The 18,808-nt window shown below is 34.9% G+C and overlaps 1 long non-coding RNA gene across 1 annotated transcript in view; it reads left to right on the forward strand.

Moving 5' to 3' along the window:
* Positions 1–18,808, forward strand: part of LOC138705637 (uncharacterized) — a 381,721-nt gene that overhangs the window by 164,406 nt on the left and 198,507 nt on the right. The window contains exon 2 of the long non-coding RNA XR_011333706.1: positions 864–926. This is a non-coding gene — a long non-coding RNA (uncharacterized lncRNA). The remainder of the gene's footprint in view (positions 1–863; positions 927–18,808) is intronic.

Here is an 18,808-nt window from a genome sequence, read left to right on the forward strand (position 1 = left end):
ATTTAAATTGAATTCAATTTAAACAAAAATCACGTCAATTTATATATTGTGGGGGAAGTCTGAAAGCAGGCTTAATTGTATTTTAGATTTCACCCCCCTTCCCCGGCCACACCCACATTTGAAATTTCAAATGGCGCCCCTAAATGTTTATACTTAAATATGAAAGAGCATTCAATTGTTTATACACCTCATTAATTTGTTTTCGCATTTTTTTTGTATCGTCGCCTGGAAACTTGTATTTTTGTTATTTTCAGTTGATTGTAGAATGAAAACACAACTTATTTTGTGTAATTTCGTAAATTTAATCAATAAGGATGATTTATATTCTCTCTTGAAAGGTATACACCATTTTTAAATAATTTATTACACAAACACAACTATTACAATATGAAATGCTCAATAAGTTTTTGTAGCTTTATTCTCTTGAGCTCTAATCAACAATAACAAAAATCCAGATTGCCAGGCGACGATAGAAAACAAAAGATGCGAAAACAAATGAATGAGGTGCATAAACAATTGAATGCTCTTTCATATTTAAGTATAAAAATACAGGAGTGCCATTTGAAATTTCAAAGTGGGGGTGGGTAGAAATTGGTGTGAAATCTAAAATGAATTAAGCTTGGTATCAGACTTCCCCTCAAATATCTAAATTGATGTGTTTTTTGTTTAAATTTAATTCAATTTAAATAATTAATTATTTAGACTGGGATGTTTTGAAATGAAAGCCCTGTTTAATTTCAAATATAAATAATTCATCGTTACTCGAGATATGACGCAACCCACATTATAACTTATTTTATTTTTTGACATTGGTTACAAATATATAAATGCAACATTTTCGATATAATTTCTTCTCTTTTCAGTTAACCGAAAACTGAGAATGCGAACCTTCAAGATCTAGGAGATATGACCTGAAGATGGACTCTGTAAGTGTGAGATTTACATTTTCATAGTGATTGTGTTTAGAGTAATCATTTGCGGATATCTACAGTGTGTTGAAACTTAATATCTCCAACATTTCGGAACTGTTTCCAGGTTCTATCAACATGGTAACATTGCCCTAAACCTGAATGTGTTGGGTTCGATTAATCCGATCCATTTCTTGCAAATAATTACAAATTTTGGGAGTACAACATCTTGAACCTGTAAATAGTTCGGGAAAGTTGAAGAAATTGAATTGTCTTACATCTTTGTAAGCAAAACATGTTCATTTGTACACAGAATTTTAAGAAGTAAGAACGTAGTCCAGGTTTATAAGACACGATTTATTGTCATTTGTGTGATATCTTGATCGTGGCTTATAAAGGAAGTAAAGTGTTAAGAAAAACCTTCTTACTCGATATATATAAAAAAAATCATACATTGTATAAATCCGAGAGTCGTATGTACTGTACAGTCATACTAAGAGCAAAATTGATAATAATGACAGTGTTCACCTATGTTAAATCATCTTACGACGTTGCGAAGATGTTGCCAAACGATATTTAATAGATATACACAACTTTATTTTTGGCTCAGGCGTTAAATTGCAAATTCTTGTGTAGTATAGTGCATAAGAATATAAGAGTGAAAATATGGCGTCGGTAATTATTGTATTGTTGAAGCCTTACTTGCCGAAGTCTTAATAGTGTGTGATGTAGCACATTTGCTTTTGACTGTAAAAGTATGAAGTTGAAAGTCAGCTGAGGTCGATTGAATTTTAATGATTAATTTAGCCAGGTAATAGTATATTTAAGATAGTCATCAGCAGCTGAGTGAAACTGCATAAATTTTATTGTTGGAGTGTATTTTTGTTACTAGCAATTAAATAATTAAGCATTATTTGCACCAACGTAATACTGTTGGCAACACACATGAGTTAACAAATCATGTAATATTGACAAACAGAATATGTTGACAAAACTTTTCTGCAAGTCCGCCGAGTTCGCTCTGTGGTAGCGTTTCTGCCTCTAGTGCAGCCGGCCCAGGTTCCATTCCCGGTGGGGTCAGAAATGTTCTTGTAAAATTTCTATCTCGGGACTAGGAGAGATGGCGGTGCACAATTTCTAATCACTAAATTGTGCATCAATATGCCTGGGTTAAATCTCAAATCTCTCCGCAAGGCATATGTCACTGTTGATAGTGATTCGTCCGTCGGATGGAGTCGTTAAGTATGGCCGCCCTCTTGGTGCTCTTCGACAGGTGTAGACTATGTGCCAGCACCGAGTTTCCTCTTCTCCCTTACTCACCATTTCCTACACTATACTTACACTAACATTTAACATACACTCACTCTAGTACACAACATATCTAACTCTTCACAAATATACATCATGCATAACGTGACCCGCCGAAGTGGTGTGCAATTTGAAAATGGATCACAGTCCTGTCATCTATCCGCAGTTTGCGGAACCCGAATCACACAAAGTGAAGTGGGTAGGCATTACACACACATACACACATTTTTCTGCAATAAGATGTTTAAATTCAACCAGTATTATTTTCAGAATTTGGATTCAAGATGCAGAGAAAGTAATATGTACAATCATTTTGAATCAATTTGGGGAATACCTTCTGTGTTTCCCTTTAATTCGCCATAAAACTGTGCCCTTATAACTTTATTTTTTTGTACCTCAACTCCATATATAGGCTATGTAACGAGTCTGAAATTTCTTCCCATCTATCTATCATGTTTTTGTTTCCATTTTTTAAAATAGTTTTCACACTTAACATCCCGTAAAACTAGCCGATCTATGTATATTTCTGTTATAGGAATTACATTTACTCGATTGCATTCTATATGGAATGCACAAGACTAAAAGCACATAAACTTGAGTCTCAAGCAAAATTAAATGCTCATAACCAGGGACGGGAAACAGTCACTCTCCCGTTACAGTTGCTATTGTACAGTTCTCGCCAAGCTTAGACGACCTCATTCACTCACACCACTCTGCTGACTCGTGCCTTACCCAAAACATAACAAAATCATACGGTGCATGCTTGTTAGTTATGCAGCGTTGTCACATTATGACTCTGAATTAGCCCAACCGCTGGGCTGAGGAAAGTACGATGTTTGGCAACGCTGTTATAAAGCAATTTTCTTATCGGACGCGGCCTGCATAACATAAACATCGAGAGCATGTTGACCTGACTTCTTTGACTCCTTTCCTCTGAGCTGGGGTCGTATAAGTTTGGCGAGTACAATCAAGGCCTTGGTACAATACGTAGATACTCATTCTAACTGCTCTGTTTACAATACGAGTTTCCCCATCCCTGCTCATAACTATGTTGACAATGTTGCGCCGGTATAAATACGCCTTAACAATGTCATCAGCATATTTACAGTAGTTCTTTGATGTTTATTGCCCATTGGTAGAAAACCATATTTTGTTGCCAACATGGGTATCTTACAACAGCTTCTTTAGGTTTTTGTTGACAATCTATGTCATCAACACATGTTATTAGCAATGCTGCGCCACTGTAAATGCACCATTACTTTGTTCAGGGCAATCAAAATCATAGTGTTACATTCATCAGTATGGATACCAACCAGACACGTCCAACTTCTCTTGTGTTCTAACAACTGATATGAAAATGCAGCAGTGATTGACACTGTGGAAAAATTATAGTATTGCTTTAATTCCTTAACCCTTGAATGCTGTCGTACCTAATTTTGACGTATAATAGGCAAACAAAATTGATCCTCGCTACTTTTCCAGCCAAGCCAACCCCTCCTTCTTCTAGCTATGCCCCATCTGTAAGTTGCTGACTATCAGTCGTGACAGCACGTTACATCTTACACGCTTAATCACTTTATTATAATATTATCTGGAAGTGTACGTCAGATTTACTCGTACGTATGAATAGTATTAATAGAAAATTTTCTGTCAGTGCAGTTTATTTATCTCATTATAAGTGTGTTTTATCTAACAAAGTAACACTGGATGAAAACTTATGTGATGATCCTGACACTACTCTGCAAATTATAGATGAAAGTTCAGATGATGGTGCTGAAGGCAAGGTAGAGATAGGCGTATTTGAATATGAAGTTTGTGATAGTGATAAGATTCCAAAATATATACCGGGTTGAAATTGAAGCTCAAGGGGAGAAAACTAATAGAATATACAGTAGGAAAGATTGAAAATAATTGTAGAAAACAAGCGAATGGGGAAAGAAGAAAAAGGAGCAAGAAAAGAGGAAATAGGAAATATTTTCTTGTAATTAGATTTAAATGTTTTCTTGTTTCTTGTAAATTTATTTTTATATAAGCAGTAATTAGAAACAAAAAACAAATGCAACTAAAGAAACAAAATAACAATTATATTGATAAATATTTTCTTGTAGTTAGGTCTGTAAAATTTGAAAACAAACAAGAGACATAAACAAGTAAACTACAAAGAAAGAAATAAAAATTATATTCCGAAAAGAACATAGAGCCCAAAAACACTTTTTTCGCCTATTACGTCATTTTTACCTATCACTAGCAATACTTTACTATTCAGTGACGATAGCATATTAGGTTTAACAATGAAAGATTGGAAAACAGACAGTCCATACTTCGAAGACAGCAGAATTGTTATTCATATTTCATTTTTATTAATTTCCGCGATTCCCTTCTAATTAGCCTTCTCCTTTCCTACACTTCGCACCCTTGTCCTCCAACTCTGTTCGCTATTATTTTCCTCTTTGTCATCTTTCTCCTTCCCTTTACGTTTCTCCTCCATATTGCCATCCTGTCCAAAATCGTTCTTATTCTTTTCAGCACCTTCTTTAACTTGTTCATCTTCCTTTCTTTTATTTAGTTCCTCATTTTATCCTCGTTCTTAATCTCATTATCATCAGTACCATTCTTGTACTCGTTCTCATTTTCCATTTCTTCTTCTTCTTTTTATTATTATTATTATTATTATTATTATTATTATTATTCCACTTTATAACTCCTCTCTATCTTTATCCTTCCAACCTTTCTCTTGCCACGAGATAGACAACAGTATTTTCCAATATTTTGGAGAAAATTTAAATTATGGTTTATTTAACGACGCTCGCAACTGCCGAGATTATATCAGTGTCGCCGGTGTGCCGGCATTTTGTCCCGCAGGAGTTCTTTTACTTGCCAGTAAATCTACTGACATGAGCCTGTCGCATTTAAACGCACTTAAATACCATCGACCTGTGCCGGACTCGAACCTGCAACCTCGAGCACAGAAGGCCAGCGCTATACCGACTACGCTACCCAGGTCGACCCAATATTCTGGAGAAAGACGTTAAGAAGAGATGAACATTCTCGTTTTCATCTGAACTTCAGTGTGGACACTTTCATTTAATACACGAAGGAAAAGAATGAATGAATTTAGAAAAGGATTCTTGAATATATTCTGAAATAATAAGTTAACGACCGCAGAAATACTTCAGGGTTGATACCTTAAATTGTTGATTTCATATGAAGAGTTCACTGCAAGAATGATGGATGTCACTTTCTTGTCGAAAATGAACCTGGACTGTCACTGCATAGCTTAAGACATATAGAATGTACAGTACATAGAGAGTTATATGGCATTAACATTGATAGTCATTGTCCAGTAATGATCGGAAAATCACAGTTAAGCTTTGAGCGCTAAGCATTTCAAACATTCAATTGCTTCTCCTGAAAAATGTGTTCCAAATGACATCCATCATTCTTGCAGTGGACTCTTCATATATTTTAAAATACCGGTATCTCTCTTTTTAGTATCGCTTTAACAGATGAAAGACGTTTTATTTTCGATCGTTGAATATAATATCACACCTTTGTCTTTTCGCTTAACTCGGTGTCATGCAACATTGTTGGTATTTCCATAGCTTTTAAAACTTTTTATGTATTCTCTCCCTTTCCTTCTTTTGTTTGATTGCTCATATTGTTTCTCAAGCATATTGATATCTGAATCGTTTTCAGACATTTAAATATACTATATTATTTCATTTCATTTAGAACGGAGTGAAATCGTAATTTCCCTTCTGACAGTGTTTGCAGAGTACATTTCGAATGTTCACACTGCAATATCAGTCTTTTCTGAATTCTTGATTCCCGACTTCACAAGTGGCAATTCTAACATGGGATGATGTGTTTTCACTGCTGCAGAGACAAGTTAGTGTTGGAGAGGTCTAGATTGGTTTTCTGTTATAAGACCTCTCCCTTCTTTTTCATATAAATCTCCAACCCTCGGTTTACTCTCTGGGGGTTATATTCTCCATAATGTTCAGTGCCCATCAATAAAAAAGTCCATGTAGAACGAAAGCAGCCTCCACCCAACTTCTGCTGCAATCCTGCAATAAAAGGTAGCTTAATTTTATGAGCTTTACTGCTACGACAACAGTAGGGAATGCCTTTTTAAAAAACCGCTGCAGAATGGCGCGCTCAAAAGTAAGAACTTCGATAGAATATTCGATTTTATTTTCTAGTTCGTTGTTTTCGATTTACTGTCAGATTTTGTTTCCTGAAACGTTCGAAAACGAAGTAAAGAAATTATTGCTTCTTGAATGGAATTTTTAGTTATTAGGCTACATAAATAGTTTAACAATTAGGAATTACTTTATTACTGTGAATAAACAAACTGATAAAAACAGAGAGTTTATGGAAGCAATACAGTTACATTTCCAATTAAATTCTTTTTGAAAATATATTTCTCTAATCTTCTCGTCTTTATCTTTCTCTCCTCCCCCTTTTCTTTCTCTATCTTTTTATTTTTCTCTTCGTTCCTTTTCCTCTCCCCCATTTTCCGTCAATCGTCCTTTTCTCTTCTTTCTTCTCCGTTTTAGCCTACTCTCTCTCCTGGTATCCATCTTCTTCATATATTTCATAAACAGTTTTGGACTCCATAGCTAATGCATACTTTACCTATCATTCCTCCTTGATGGGATGAGCACGGGATGAGGACTGTCCTCGCACTTAGACCGCTTGGGTGGGTCCATTGTACTACCCGGAATGAAATAATGTGCATGCCGTAAGGCCCCGCGCTACAGATTCTCCTACGGATTGCCTCCGAACTCCCCTACAGCCTGCAGAATCCCTTGACCTTTCCCTGTAGACATCACCGAGATTCCTCAACCCCGCGTTCCACGAGCTACTATAAGCCCTAGGGGAGAATCCACTGTACATAGCACTACCACCACCAACTAATGACCACATAACACAAGGTCCAAATTCGGTTGTAGTTCGCAGCCGATCCTACATCGGAGCATGCCAGAAATATGGGAAAGAAACTGATGCCTACGAAAGAGGGGAAATGTAATTATGATTGCGAAATGAGTCCGAGGTCAACGCCAGAAGTTACCCAGCAATTTTGCTATAATTGGTTCAAGGAAAACCTCGGACAGGACGTCAACCAGTTAACTTTCCCCAACCAAAATTCAAAACCGAACTCACTCGTTTCATGCTCAGACATGCTACTATTGTCGCTGTTAGTACATTGTCCTACTACTATTGCTACCACTACTCCATATTTGTAAAGAAGTTGTACTTAAATTCTTCTATTTAGAAAACGATGGACAGAAATGTGAGGCTGTAAGAAGCGTATTTCACCGGCATTGTCACCTTCATATCATTCAGACGATAAATAACCTAGATATTGATACAGCATCGTAAAATAACCCAATAATAAACAAATAGAATGATTTGCATGCCATAGGGCCCCGCGCTATAGATTCCCCTATGGGTTGCCTCCGAACTCCTCTACAGCCTGCAGAATCCCTTGACCTTTCCCTGTAGACATCACCGAGGTTCGTCAACCCCACGTTCCACGAGCTACTATGAGCCCTAGGGGAGAATCCACGGTACATAGCACTACCACCATCAACTAATGACCACATAACACGAGATCCAAATTCGGTTGTAGTTCGCAGCCGATCCTACATCGGAGCATGCCAGAAATATGGGAAAGAAACTGAGATGATGATGATGATGATGATGATGATGATGACGACGAAAGAGAGGAAATGTAATTATGATTGCGAAATGAGTCCGAGTTCAACGCCAGAAGTTACCCAGCAATTTTGCTACAATTGGTTGAAGGAAAAACCTCGGACATGACGTCAACCGGGTAACTTACCCCAACCAGAATTCAAAACCGAGCTCGCTTGTTTCATACTCAGACATGCTACCATTGCCGCTATTAGTACATTGTCCTACTACTATTCTACCACTACTCCATATTTGTAAAGAAGTTCTACTTAAATTCTTCTACTTAGAAAACGATGGACAGAAATTTGAGACTATGAGCAGCGTATTGTGATTCGTGAGGGATAGCTTATAGTAGTTCAAAACTTTTAAATTAGTATGCAAACAATAGTAGTTTCAGGATAATTTTTCATGAGAAAGTTCAAGACAGGGATTTCCCGAATTTCTTCTAACATCTTTTAATTCTCTTTGAAACAAGCATCATGTGACGTGAGTCATGTTATTCTCACCTCCCTCGGAGTTGCCATTCGGGCCGACATGTGAACACGTCGTACTTTTATCACAAGTTACAACTCTCGAAGGGAGAGTTGAAGACAATTTGAAGTTATTTCCCAAACATTCCCACCCTGCACGCATTCTCCCGGTGGCGTTTTTGTGTTGCTCCCTTCCTTTTAGTCCTTATACCCTCGTATCGACGCACACGCGTGAAAGTTCGAAGTTCACAACCTTAAAAAATAGTCTCCTTGTCGAAGAACGTATGAACAGACTGAAAAGCTATCTTTACTATAAACTCTGAACTCAAAGCCCATCGTCATCACGTTCATCATCGTAGTCACAACCTTTATCAACTTATTAACATAATCTACTCCTGTTGAATTTAAGACTGTAGCCTTTCTTAGTAACTTGTATCATCATTCTTGGACGGTGTCACTCCATTTCGATCTAGGCTATATAATTTATGCTCAGCTATATTGCTTTACTTTAATTAGTTGTAGATAATTTCGTTTCCGGCTTTATCCGTCATCGTCAGTGAGAATCTTAAGAAATTTATTTGGTGAACATGAAATCTTTTATATAACCGAAGTCCCAAAACAGAGAAATTGTGCTGATTTAGATACTTTCGCCTGTTTCATTACACTGATTTATTTATTAGATGGTAAACTATAATAATAAAATACAGGCGATGGGAATGAAAGTAAATATCGCGTAAATTAAACAATTTCCCATTATAGGTTTTGCTCGTAAGATACATGGTAACTAATATCAGTTCTGTTTCATGTGAATAGTGGGCTTAATATTTTTTTTCTTATCAGTTCACAAATCTAATATTGTACATCCCATTATCTATATCGTGCACAAAGTTTAAAACTCTCTTGCTTAGATATCGACTCCATTTGAACCCGGATTAGAGGCCTATGGATTCTTCGGTAGAACGGGTTTTCTATATTTTGGGTTGGACAATGATTCAAGGGGGTCACCAGCAAAAGGTGCTGTCTAACAAAATCTAAATGTGGTGCACAGGTTCACTTCTGCTTCCATATCAGCTATAATTTTCATTCGATTTTCTCGTCTTGTATGCAAAATTCTTAGGAAAGGATTAACCGAAACAACATGCGAATCTGCTGTTCTGATTGAATTATATTTATAGCAGGATCGGAAGTGGAAGTTCACCTTGGCACAAATTTAGATTTTGTTAGATAGGACCTTTTGCTGGTAACCCCTTCAATTTTGATCTCGTGTAAAAATTAGTGCATTTGTATTATTAAGGAACTTTGGTACTTACGAATTACATAATTATTTACTTTATTTTATCAACAACTAAATTTATGTTAATTTTTGTAACTGATTACTTTAGTATAGACATTCTTAAGCCTATGGACTTTATTTGTGTATCTCTGTAGAAATAATAAGAAACTTAATAAATATTAGACAAAATAAAATACTTATGGAGACATAAGATCTGTGTATTTCATTACACATTATTTTTATAAATACGTTTAAAAATCATCGGGATCGATTTCGAATAGGCTAAATCTAACTTTCGTACAAATCCTACGAGTGAGATTAAAATGTTTTAATGTTTACGGAGTTAGAGAGATACTTACTTCACTTGACTTTTTCCCAGATGAGGACACAGATACCTATTATTAGGAACGAAGTCCGAGAAATAGTTAAAGACTGGAAATGGGAAAAGTTGAAAGTGAAAAATACTCCATTAAATTATGGGGAACGCAAAAGAAACATAAAAATTGATATTTCAAATAATTTGTGTGTAAATAAAATGGAAATTCTTATAATTTCTCATCACTTCTAACATCTAACTTGAACAATGCCTCAAAATCACACTAACTTTGAGATGCATTCTCATATAAAAATGAACATTTGGTTAAAGATGTGCTATACTGCATTGCCAAGAAAACGCTGAATGTGCTCTGCTTCACCATACTTAAAATTCTTACACAAAAGTTATAACATTTTCTATACTTCACATCAAGAAATTCAACCATGGTAAATGGTTCTTCAGATGAAGTGATTTTCATCTTCTTATTCAAGTATTAACCTATACCGGTATGAATTTTGATGTGTAATTAATGTCTCATCTACTAACATTTTCTGTATGTTATTTATTTATATATCACAACAAACATGACGTAATTATTTCATTGTAAAATAATTCTGAAGATATAGAAGCTCTTAGATGCCACTACTGAGGGACTATGAAAGAAATCTATTGCAGTATAGAAGTGGTGAAGACGTATAACAATAGAATTAAATACCCAACATCAATATTAAGTCACTAATTTTAGAGCCATTTGTAGCATTAGTCTATATGACAATAAAATAAGTTGTATTATATTTTATTGATTATTTTATTATTCATCAGTGCATGTTGAAACCTGACAAGGATGTATAGTACGGTCTGTCTGTCGAATATATATCTTGATTTTAATTCATTATACATATAAAATTCAGTAGAATTTTGCGTATTTATTTATTTATTTATTTATTTATTTATTTATTTATTTATTTATTTATTTATTTAATCTGGTAGAGATAAGGCCATCAGATCACCCTTCCCCTCTACCAGGGGGTTACAACTACAATATTAAGAATACAATTACAATTATAGTTACAATTAATATTAAATTTACAAATACAATAAAAAATACGCTGAGAAAAATTAGCAGTTTAAATAATTTCCTTAATATTCTTGGTAAATTCAACACTTTCCAAAATATCAACCAATTTTCATTTGTCCTCAAACGAAAGTCAAGTCTTGATTTCGGGCGAATTTGAAGTAAAGTCACAATTGAAGTTCACTTTCGTCAAAATGTCCACTGTGAATAGGAAAATAGCGATTTTTTTCTTTCCAAAGTCAAATCTGGACCAAAGTCTCGTTTATGAATACTACCCTAAGATCTGTATCAAAATATGCAGTAGTATCGGTGACTGTGACGGTCTCTATTATTCCATTGTTTTCTTTTTCGAAGAACTGTGGACCAGTGATCAATTGCAAAGTGAAGTAACAGCTAAAAATTATAAAGTAGAATCTCTGCTAACACAAATAAAGCAAAATCACATGAATTTGTTCATTTTCTTTCACTGAGGACACTGGTTTTAGTTTATATCGGTACAGCCGATGAGGGGTGGTCCTCCGGCTTGGGGGTTGGGCGAAGGGCTAACAATCCATCACCGTAAAAAACAGCTTGTTACGAAATCTCAATATAGGCTATATTTGGGGCTAAGAGGGATGAAGTTACAGGAGAATGAAGAAAATTACACAACACAGAACTGCAAGCATTGTAGTCTTCACCTGACATAATTAGAAACATTAAATCCAGACATTTGAGATGGGCAGGGCATGTATCACTTATGGGCGAATCCAGAAATGCATATAGAGTGTTAGTTGGGAGGCCGGAGGGAAAAAGACCTTTGGGGAGGCCGAGAATTAGGTGGGAAGATAATATTAAAATGGATTTGAGGGAGGTGGGATATGATAGTAGAGACTGGATTAATCTTGCTCAGGATAGGGACCAATGGCGGACTTATGTGAGGGCGGCAATGAACCTCCGGGTTCCTTAAAAGCCAGTAAGTAAGTAGACATGAAGAAGTTTTCTGGAATTCTGCAACTCATGTGAAGATGATTCTACACCTTACACTATTAATTCCATAATAATTATTTCTACTTATGTCATTACTAGTCTCAGCAGTGATATCATAGATCAACGACATAACAGTTTTTTCAGATCTCCTGATTAAATTCTCCTAATTTCGAATGGAACATGAATTATTCTTCAATTTTTATGCTCTATAAATTTTCTTACATCTTCAGAAATACTTTCATTACTTCCTTAATAACATTGGACCAGCTGCATCCTAATGTTTTATGATAGAATCATGGCTTGAAATTTCAAAATTATTCCAGCAGTACTACTAAAATCGTCAGTTTTATCAACAAAATGGGAACTATGGAAATGTAAAAAGTAACAAATCAAAAACATTATTGTTTGTCCGAAAGAGTGATATTTTTTCTACCTTAAATATTATGACATGTATAACGCTTTGAAGATTCAAGGGATTTAATAATAATAATAATAATAATAATAATAATAATAATAATAATAATAATAATAATAATAATAATAATAATAATAATAATACGAAAAATACAGGGTGAAAAGTAATTAAACCGACAAACTCCAGGAGGTTTTTTGGGACACCAATAATAAACGGGTTTCTCTAATGTCATATTTTCCTCAGAGGCTTTATCAAACCGACAGAAAGCGTATGCGGATATTTTCTGCAGCAGAGGAAAGAAACGATAAAGTCTTTTACCGCGTTAGGCAATCTATGTCCCGCCGATGTAACCTTTGTGTACAGGTCAATGGAAGTATTTCTTTAACGTATTTTGCAGGGATTTTAGTGACGTAAATGTTTTTGAACTTATTTTACAGTGATTTTGATATGTAAATGTTTTATAAGAGACTCAAGCAATAAAGCATGGCCATGGTTTGTGTTACATTAAGATCTGGTGTCCTCGCGAAATAGTGCCTCGCAGAACAATATGAGATTAAAAAAAAAGTGTTTGCATTGATGTCCCATACAGCCTCCCGGAGTTTATCGATTTAATTACTTTTCCCCTGTGTATACTGTTCATGGATATTTTATTTAATATTTCTGAATAGATCAAAACTTCAGGAACCTTCCTATACATATGATGCTTCCCTTATATCGCAAGCTCAACAGCATTTTCTGTTATGTGTTTCGCACAGTTACCACGAAATCGGCCTCCGTTACTATGGTAGTAACTTTGTTTTCTTAAACTTGTTCATCGGAGAAAATATTTAAAAAAACTTAAAATACATTTTTTATTTCTCCGAAGATTGTTCTGAAGTACCGTCGCGAGGGGTGACTTTGTGCCATGAGGGTGACTTTGTGCCATTCGCGAAAATCATATGGAAGTATTGTTTAAGACCGTGACAAGGTTTTAAAGTCTACTTCCTTACGATTAGTAGTCTTTAAAACCTTGTGACGGTTTTACAGACTACTTCCTTACGTTTTTTTTTTTTTATGAAATTCGCGAGTGGCACAAAGTCACCCTCCTGGCACGAAGTCACCCCGCGCGACGGTATGCTATAATAATTTCTTGCGAAATGTTCGAAATGACTTGCACTACATTACCCACGAATGAGTAATCCTTTCAGTAGCTCATAACAGACTGAGGCGAACTGCATGTATGCAACGCCAGACAAACGCCCTTGAACTTCGATACATACGATAGGCGCACTGTGGGAGAAAACGTTTCTGTACGTACCGTGGCGTCGTATACGGAGGACTCTGGGCTTGTTTCTTGTTATCATTGATTTTGTCGGATTCTTTTTTTGAAAGTTATAGGTACACTTTAATCCAATCATAGCCTTATTTCCGCTTGATAAAATTGTTTTCGTCAGAGTACGTCCCGTTGTTGATGCAGGTGTTGTTTCCACGCTCCTCATCACTTTTATGTACCTGAATATTGTATCGTGTCCAGATATTTTACATATGACCCCAGGATATTATTATACTCGTATTATAATGGTGGTACAGAACAGTTTCTTGCTGCTTGTATTATCTCGACCAACATATATTAGATTTTCCTTATAGTTACGCAAATATTTATCTCAGAATACTGAATATTCAGTTATATTATGCTAAGCTTTCCTTCATACAGAAAGCACAACAGGTGTTCCTTTCAGATCGACCTGCCGTTATGGTCTGATGAGAACTTTTAAAATATTTACTCTATTTTTTACATAGGGGCGCTATATATTTTCCGAGTGTAGAAGTACGGGCAGTGATGCTCGTTACTATTAAGAGTTTAGCTGTAATGTTGCTCAGTGTCAGTGGTCTTAAGTTCCAATTTCGCGTCGTACATGAATGTTGTCTTTTCTCAGAGAAACGTTTTATGTTGTTTTAAACGAAAACTCATTACCAATCTCAACTATATTTCGCTCAAGTCACACGAAATATTTGTTTACTATTAAATGTTGGTATTTCTCAAAATTAAGAAAAGAAAGTCCCTGAAATTTGTCCAGATCACAAGAATGTAGTCAGTTGTGTTAAAGTATAGATTTTATTAAAAATGTTAAATTGAATAATTTTGATTATTTAATATAAAACTATTATTAAAAATAAAAAGTGGACTGTACTATACGTAGTAGTTAAGATACATGTTTAATGCTTCTTACAAGCCTAAGTCTCAACCCAGAGTTAAAATACCTTGTAGGGCATGGAACTTTGTCTCCTTTGATTTATTACATTCAAAGACTCACATTGTGCAAACCCTATATTGCACTGGTCCTATTGTGTACGTTTACAGCAGCCATCGGAAAATTAGTACTCATAATGACATCACTGAACGAAAGCCACAGTACGACGTAATACCAGTCGATGAGTATAGAGCACTGCGTTTGGATCCCAGTGGCGGACTCTCATGACGTTGATTACTAGGGACGGTATTTTGTCTCAGGAGGTTACATGGTTAAGCATTGCTGGAGTTTTTACTATACCGGATGAGATGTGCGTGTAGCAAACAAAGTACTTCTGTCTGCTCATGCGAAACCTGTTTTGTCAAGTAGAGCAGTACAAAACATAGACCACTTTAACAATTATACTAATATTTACAATTTATATATTTTAGGGTGGGGAAATGCTTGTAATTCTAATCTCACTCCACTAATATTTATTCAGAAAAGAATAATTAAAATATGCCTTAATAAACCAATTGATTACTCATCTGAGCTTTTGTTTACTGATTTTAATGTTTTGAAAATTAAACAGATTTATTATATTGCCTTATTAATCTTCATACACAAAAACCGTAATAAATTCAAATTGTATCATCATAAATATGGAACTAAAAGATCCGATTTTATACGACTAGAGGAACCAAAGTGTTTCACAAGCACAGCTCTGAGCCATGGTACCTACTTTGGTCCAAGGTTATACAATAAAATAATTGATAAATACCCAAATTTGGAAAATTTTAGTATCAGGAATTTCAAAAATAGAGTTAGGAATTTAATTTTTAAAGAATATATATTGATTTAATATGTATATGTATTTGTATAACTTAAATTGTTAAAATTGAAATTGTATTTTTAAATTTAATTTATTCCTGTAATTTTTTTTTTCTTGATCCAGTTTGTGTCAAAAAATTATCTTTGTGTTTATCTTTGTGTTTAGATATCTCCCTGAGCACGAGTTTTTTATTCTTTCAGGGAAGAACTAAGATTGTATTTCTGTCAATGTTATTTTATTAACAATAAACAATATTATTTAAACTATGTAGGCCACATTAGAATACGTTATTTTTACTATTTTATGCAGGCCAACATTGATAAAACATTATTTATACTATTATGTACAGTGTTGTGTAATGTAATGAAAGGTATTTTATGTCATAATCAGGCTTCGGCCTAGGGACACAGAGTATCCAGTATGAGGTTTAGAGTACACGGAGTATAAATACGTCATGACCCGTGTCGAGTGACTGCAACAGCACAGGTACCCACAGGTCCGTAATGTGCATTACCGTTGTGTGTATTGCTGCTTGGCTGCGGTACGTGTAACAGGCTTCGGCGTAGGGACACCTGATTGAAGGTTACAACTCACGTTAATACTTTTATGGTAGACATTTATTGTCTGCACTAGGAATGTACTGTATATACTGAATCTGTAGAGGGTGAAATATATTTTGTGCCGCACTATGATGGACTGTTTACATGTTGAGACACGAAGTAACGGCGCGCTTCATCTCCCAGTCCACTCGACCAACACAAAACTATCGACCGTGCGTTCTGAACTTCATGCGTTTCTAAGCCCAGGAACGAAGCCTAGACATAATACTATAGCCTACTTATTTTATAAATAACATACAATAGTGTATAAAGGGGCTTCAGACATTCACTACTTTCAAAAGCCGATTGTCAAAAAGACTGCTTTTTCGTCTCTAGAATATGATCTTTCTTCAAATATAACTTTTGTGGAATATGATTTTTATTTTTTATATATCAATAAATTGTCCTTCATTATAAAATCTCATTTCTTTGATACAAATTTTCATATTTAACGCTAAATTGTAATTGTTTAATTCTTCGAATTACATATAACTAAACACATCCACATTTTGCTCCTGTATTATTATTATTATTATTATTATTATTATTATTATTATTATTATTATTATTAGACTTCGTTGAATTGCCACACGCAGCATGCAATCAGGTTGCCGATGTACGGTAGTATAAAGGAGGTGAGCGATCTCCCGGTCTCGTAGTATAAGCAGTTCATGTTAAGAGTTGTGACCGGTCCAAGTAGATAGAGCAGCTACAGCTAATATATACCTATGTAAGCACTTGTTTTTGCATTGCTGTGGTTGGAATAGTCAAAGCTTAACATTTGTTCAGTGCAGACAAGAATTCAATCAAACATACCACAATGAGAATGTTGCTGTTCCAAACAATTGCCCCTGGAATACCCTTACCCCCGCAGCCAGTCTTGACCCGTTGGAAAACGTGCTTGGATGCTGTTAATTAGTATGCAGAATATTACGGCAAAATAATGGAGGTAATTGATGCATTGGATAGCACAGACAGCTCCGCTGTTGCAGCTGTAAAATCATTGCCTTCTGAACAGCTATTGGAAGAAATTCTGTTCATTGATTCTAATTTTAAAATCGTGTCCAAAAGCATCATCCTATTAGAATCGTCTACACTACAACTCTCAGGAGCCCTTAATATACTGTATAAAGTATCACAAACCGTTATCCAAAATAACAATTCACCAGTTTCAGAAAAAGTGAAATGTAAGTTGAGAAACATTATTGCTAAAAATTCTGCCTATTTACAACTTCGTATTATAAATGATGTACTATCAGGACACAACAAGACGTCTGAAATTGGTGTACTAAAAAGTAGTGACTTTCCGTTCTTCAAATATGCACCTATTACATCGTGTGATGTTGAACGTACATTTTCCCAATATAAAAACTCTTTGAGTGACCATCGGAGGAGGTTCACTTTGCAGTCGCTCAAAATGTAAGTAACTCTTCACTGCAATGCACATATTCAAGGATGATGTGAGTATATTACATTAAATTTTAAGAGTACATATCTCACTACAAAATAATTGTGTATTTATATGTTTAGACATTGCCTACTTCAATGATCATTCATTATATTTCTTGAATGCAGAATACAAGTTTTATTGTAACCGCAGTATACTGCTCAGTGTTTACATCAGAGGCATACTCCATCCGTCGCACGTCCCCTTCTCATACAGTCTATACTGCGTGTGTAGTAAACCTTACGATTCTCGTGGTAATTCCAAGAAGTCTAATTATTATTATTATTATTATTATTATTATTATTATTATTATTATTATTATTATTATTATTATTATTATTATTATTATTATTATTATTTCATTATTTTGTATATTTCTGTTATTTATATTTGCTGTGAATTTTTGTACTGGTTGAATGGAAGAGAAGGTCTTACTCGTATGATCTTAACTCTGCTAGTGAAAATAAATGACTTAGGCCTAAATAAATGAAGAAATAATTTAAATTGTAGAAAACATAATCATAGTAGCAGTCTTTATCACTTTAATGCATTGTAAATAGTGTATGATGTCTAGTTTTTAATCATGAATAGAACGTCAACTTCAGTACAAAGAATATGCTGTGGCACGTGTCAAATATGACGTCACGTCAATATAGTCTGTGAATAGCTAACCTTATATCTGTACGCCCTCGGAAGAAATATGGTCTCTCTTGATTATACATTAATGATTTATATATGGACAAATTATGTTATATTTCACTTAAATTTTTAATGTGTCACAAAAAGCTGGGAAAATACAACACAATTTGTCTCCCTTAATACAACTCGTAAATTTTCGTTTGTTAATCACGATCTACGTTAAGATTTTACAAGTTCCCGTTTAGAAGACGATTATTCGGAAATATACTGAATTACTGAATGCGGAGCCAAACATAGCAGCATTTTCGGGTAGGAGCACTTTTATATAGTACCATTGATACGTTTAAGTCACGTTATGTTTGTGTCGTGTTACAATCCATCCTTGCTTTACTTTGTCATGTCATCTCATGTCGGTTATACCTATAAATACAGCACTTCTGTAGTGATTTTTCTTCATTCGTTTACCCGAAATGACCAACCATAACTAGTATAAAAAAGTGGACGAATTTTCCAAGTTTAGACATTAATGTAAGACAGATATTTCCAAAGTGGAGGATAAGTAAAACTTTCACAAATTGTTTCTAAACCTGAAGTCTTCGTTACGTACATTACAATTACTTTGAAAGTCTGAAATCTCAGAGTATAGACTA

This window comes from Periplaneta americana, chromosome 9 (genome assembly GCF_040183065.1).
Source record: "Periplaneta americana isolate PAMFEO1 chromosome 9, P.americana_PAMFEO1_priV1, whole genome shotgun sequence".
Lineage (NCBI taxonomy): Eukaryota > Metazoa > Arthropoda > Insecta > Blattodea > Blattidae > Periplaneta > Periplaneta americana.